Below are 6,000 nucleotides of genomic sequence, written 5' to 3' on the forward strand. Positions count from 1 at the left end.
TTGGAGGTTTTACTAAACTCTTGCACCCTAAAAACATATATAGAATTTTTTCTAATTTTTTCTGATAGTGGATAGAATGCTTTTGTGGTGCTGTGATTAACGATTTGTTTAATATTAATATAACAGTGTTGGTTATGCAAAACTGGTGAATGGGTAATAAAGGGATTATCTTTCTTTTCAAATAATACAAATTCTGGTGTAGACTGTCCCTTTATTTAAAATAAAAAACCTAAAGAAAGTAGAATAATCTCAATTGTAAATGCACTCATAGAATTTGCCCCAAGCCCTTGTTACAAAGGATTGTATCCTGTGATCCAATGTGAGTCACTTGTAAAGGCGTAGACACAGGCAACATACATAGCAGAATGCTTAGCAGTGATCAATAATCAGTACCACATATATAACTTTCAACACTGTGGCTTACTGAAACTGTCCAATTCTGAAGTGATCTTACCTGAAACCCGTCGCTACGGATATTAATCCATGTCGTTACGAGGTGCTATCTCAAATCAAACATACCACACTCTCGCCTATCTCCAAGGCTCCCTCAGCAAACACTGTGCTAGTCCTCCACTCCGTGTGTAGTTCCTCCTCTTACCCTCTTAGGGAACGGACAGTACAGGTTTGAAAAACTGTGATCTAGGCCCACTTTGGTATATTTCATGCCACCATTTCACCGCCAAATGCGATCAAATAAAAAAAATTGATAACTTTTTCACAAACTTTAGGTTTCTCCATTAAATTATTTACATACTGCTTTTGCAGTCATGGCACAAATGGTTATAAAAGCTTCTCTGGGATCCCCTTGTTAAGACATAGCAGACATATATGTAAGGTTAATTTTAGCTTTAGTGTAGAGATTACCCTATCACCTGACACTTCCCACCCACTGATCCCAACCTGATCCTTCCCGAACAGCTCTCTTCCCTCCCCACCCGCCACCTGTCACCCCCTTTTTAAGTACTGGCAGACAGTCTGCCAGTATGCAGTTTTACACTTTTTTTTTTTAAATTATAATTTTCTTCATTGTATGATTACTCACTCACTTTCCCACCTCTCTAAGCATCCCCCCTCTTACTTGTTTCCGCCATCTTAGGTACTGGCAGCTGTCTACCAGTGCCCAGTTTTCTATGATTTTTATTTTTTATTGAATAACAATAAAGAAAAAATCTGTAGTGTAGCTGCCCCCCTCATTTACCCCACCTCCCCCTCCATGATATTTTCCTCTACCCTCTATTCCCCCCTCTCTACTCTAGGACCCCCCCACCCTCTGTTTCCCCTCCCTACTGTTCTCTGCATTTATTTTTTCTGCAGTGTAGTGGTCCCACCCATTCACGCCCCCCCCCTCAAGCGATAGGCCGCCATCCCGCCTCCCTCCTTACCCTCCCACACCACTAACGATTGGCACCACCACTCTCCGATGCAGAGAGGGACACAGAGCATCTCTCTCTGCATCGGTCACTCTGCAAATCTATTTCTGCACTCTACCACTCGTGTTAGCGAGATTGCGACAGAGAGAGGCCCAGGACAGCAGCATCTTTCAGGGTACGGCACTGGTCCTTAAGGGCTTAACGACCAGCACCGTACATTAATGAGTTAAAGGGAGATTACGTAGGGATTATAGCTGTTTTCTGTGTAATGACACTGGTGAATGGCAAAATGGAATGTCCCTAGCCTTTAAGGGTGGAAATTAAATTTGTCACAGAGACAAAACTTAAATACATGTCACATACATGATTGGCAAATATCCTTTTCAAGTACAGTAGCAGGTTCTAAGAGTGACATTATAGTTGTTGCCCAAGTAATGTAGCACAGTGTTTCTCAACCACGGTCCTCAAGTACCCCCAACAAGCCAGGTTTTCATTATAGCTAAACGAGTGCACAGGTGAAGTAATCAGCTGATCAGTAACACCATGGTTACTAACCTGCTCTCAGCCATCAGCTGATTATTTCACCTGTGCACTGTTTCAGCTTTAATGAAAACCTGGCCTGTTAGCAGTACTTGAGGACCGCGGTTGAGAAACAATGAACTATATTATGAATGAAGGACTGCCCACTATAGTATGCTCCTCTTCCATGACTAAAGGACTGTTCACTATACTAGGCAAAACAGCCCTCTCTGACACTGCCACCCCTGAACTGATATTCCCAACATATTCGATCAATCTAGCAAATCTGTTGGAGTTTTCCAGCTCAGAACTGGCCTGTCTTTTCAGCTTACCTTTACTTCGCCCTCTAACTGTGACCCAACTACATTCTGGAGTCTACTCATCTGAATCCTCCCCATTCCCACTGCTAGAACCATTAACAGCCAGTTCAGTCATATCCCTGGTCACCAATAGGGACCCAGCATGGCACCCTGAGATATTGTCCACTGCTAGCAAATAGGCTCCCAGGCATTCCAGGAAAGTGGCCCTTGTTCACCAAAACACCCCCAAACACCATGGGAAAGTGGCCCCTGCTTGCCAATAAGCTACCAGAAACCCCAGAAAAGTGGTCACTGACTGTTAATAGGCTCCAGGGCATTCCAGGAAACTGCCCCCTGCTCACCAAATTGCACACAACCACCCTGGGAAAGTAGCCCCATCCTGTCAAAAGGCTCCCAAGCACCCCAGGGAAGTGGCCTCTTCTTGCCAAAAGGTACTTGGCCACCCCAGGAAAGTGGCCCCTGCTAGCCAAAAGGCACCCTGAGAAAGTGGCCCCTGCTAACCCAATTGACACACATGAACCCCAGAAAAATGGCCCTCATAACAAATAGTAGCCCAGGCACACTTGGAAAGTGGTACTTGCTTGCCAATAGGTGCCTAGGAACCCTCAAGGAAAGTGCCATCTCCTTACTAATTGTTGTGCAGGCACTCTGAGAAATTGGCCCCTGCATCTCAATAGGTGCCTAGGAAACCATGGAAAGTGCCCAATGCTTGCCACCTTCCCAGAGTGCTTGAGCATATTTTGGTACGCAGGGTTCACTTTCCTGGGGTGCCTTAGTGCCTATTGACAAGCAGGGGCCACTTTTCATGGTGCTCTAGTGCATACAGGCGAGCAGGGGACATTTTCCTTGAGGGTTTCTAGAGGGCTATTTGTGAGCAGACGCCACTTTCTCAGGTTGCCTGGGAGTCTATTGACAAGCATGGGCCACTTTCCTGTGGAACATCTGTACATATTGGTGAGCAATGCCCACTTTCCCAGGATTCCTAGGCACTAGCCAGCAGGGGACACTTTCCTGCGGTGACCTATTGGTGAACAGGGGTCATTTTCCCAGGGTGCCTTGGCACATATTGCTTAGCAGGGGCGACTCTCATTGAGGGTTCATAGGTGGCTATTAGCAAACAGGTGCCACTTTCCTGGGTTGTCTAGGCTCCTTTTGATGATCTGGGGCCAAATTCCTTTGTGACTGAGCTTTTATTGGCAAGCAGTGGCCACTTTCACTTGGTGCCTGTGCACCTTTTTGCAAGCATTGGCTACTTTCGGGGGTACATGGGTGCATATTAGTGAGTAGGGGGCACTTTTCCGGGGTACCTGAACACCTATTGGCAAGCAGGAGCCACTTTCCCTGGGAGCCTAGGCACCTATTGGAGAGCAGGGGTTCACTTTTCTGTGGTACCTGGGAGCAAATTAGCGAGCAGGGGACACTTTCATGAGTACCTTGGCATCTTTTGACAAGTAGGGGGCCACTTTCTTGGGGTGCCTCTGCATGCATTGTTGAGCAGGGTTTACTTTCCTTGAGGGCTCCTAGACAGCTATTAGCTAGCATGGGCCACTTTCCTGGGGTGCCTATTGATGAACTTGGCACTATTTGAGTGCCTGTGCACCTATTGGTGAGCAGAAGCCACTTTCTTGAGGTACCTTGGTGCATATTTGTGAGCAGGGGCCACTTTCCTGGGGTACCTAGGTGTCTGTCGTGAGCAGGGGACACTTTGCTTGAGGTTTTCTAGGCAGCTAGTTATTAGTGAGCAGGGCCATTTTCACTGAATGCCTGACAGCTACTGGTGAGCAGGGGCCACTTACTTGTCTGGGTGAGTATTGGTGAACAGGGGCTACTCCCCTAGACTGCATTAAAGAGCACTCTTCCAAAATTGTGCAAGAAAGCACTACAATTAATATTGGATGTGTGTGTTTCATGAAATAATCTGTCTTAATTACACCAATGTAAATGAAGTCCAGAATTGTCCCCCACCCACGCAAATATTAAAATGTTATCATCTAAATAAAAGTTCTTTCCCCTCCCCACTCTAATCTGTTTTCTCCGCCAAAGAAACCTTATTATAACATTTAAAAGCTGTGTATATAAAGACATGTAACCCTTTTCCTTTACTTCAAGGTATTAGTAAAACTGCTTGTTTAGGTCTGTGCCGGGTATGATATACATACAAGTGAAATAAACATGATATCCAACATGATCAGAGAACAGAAGATAAGTGCGAGAGCATGCTTCACTGTACCTGCCATGTAAAAAAAAAAAAAAGCTTTTACACGGACTGGGGAATTAATAAGGAGAAATAAAATATAACATTGAAATTAATTATTTCACTTATATGATATTAATATGGAATGTTCAAAGCCCTCTATTATGTCTACCCAAAGTTATCAAAAACGTTCCTTATAATCATTAAAAAGAAATCAGTAAATTAATAAATTACCAAATAAGCTAACTAGACAGAAGCACATACCTGTTTACATACTAGCACAAAACAAAGCGCCATCTATTGGTTATTCAAATAACTGTTTACAAACCAGCACAAAACACAGCGCCATCTATTGGTTATTCACATAACTGTTTACATACTAGCTCAAAACACAGCGCCATCTATTGGTTATTCAAATAACTGATACAAACCAGCACAAAACACAGCGCCATCTGTTGGTTATTCACATAACTATTTACAAACCAGCACAAAACACAGCTCCATCTATTGGTTATTCACATAACTTTTTACATACTAGCACAAAACACAGCGCCATCTATTGGTTGCTTAAGAATGAATCTATACTTATAATAAATAGTTGAGGTATAAAATTATTATTATTCTCTGTAGTGCAGCGGTCCCACTCGCCCGCGCTCCCGTCCGGAAACGCCCGCTTCTGCCCGGTCCCACCTGCCCACGCTAAATAAAATGTATTAACCACTAATCTGCCAACCCCCACATCGCAAAGTACATAATAAAGTTATTAACCCCTAATCCACCATTCAGCCACAGCATAATCTACCTAATAAAGTGTTTCACCCCTTATCCACCATTCACCCACATCGCAATCTACCTAATTTATCTTATTTCTTTTTGAAACACAATCGCCTAGATTTAGAGTTTTGTCGGTAAAGACCTGCGTAGCTAACGCTGCTCTTTTTTCCAGCGCACCCTTTAAACAACACTGGTATTGAGAGTTGCCTGAGTGGCTGCGTTAGGCTCAGAAAAGGGAGAGTTGAGCATAATTTAACGCCACTTCAAGCCTCAATACCAGCATTGCTTACTTTAGCGGTAAGATGGCAAAACGTGCTCGTGCACGATATCCCCATAGGAAACAATGGGGCAGTTTGGGCTGAAAAAAACCTAACACCTGCAAAAAAAGCAGCGTTAAGCTCCTAACGCAGCCCCACTTTTCATGGTGCTCTAGTGCATACAGGCGAGCAGGGGACATTTTCCTTGAGGGTTTCTAGAGGGCTATTTGTGAGCAGACGCCACTTTCTCAGGTTGCCTGGGAGTCTATTGACAAGCATGGGCCACTTTCCTGTGGAACATCTGTACATATTGGTGAGCAATGCCCACTTTCCCAGGATTCCTAGGCACTAGCCAGCAGGGGACACTTTCCTGCGGTGACCTATTGGTGAACAGGGGTCATTTTCCCAGGGTGCCTTGGCACATATTGCTTAGCAGGGGCGACTCTCATTGAGGGTTCATAGGTGGCTATTAGCAAACAGGTGCCACTTTCCTGGGTTGTCTAGGCTCCTTTTGATGATCTGGGGCCAAATTCCTTTGTGACTGAGCTTTTATTGGCAAGCAGTGG

The sequence above is a fragment of the Bombina bombina genome, chromosome 1, assembly GCF_027579735.1.
Source record: "Bombina bombina isolate aBomBom1 chromosome 1, aBomBom1.pri, whole genome shotgun sequence".
Lineage (NCBI taxonomy): Eukaryota > Metazoa > Chordata > Amphibia > Anura > Bombinatoridae > Bombina > Bombina bombina.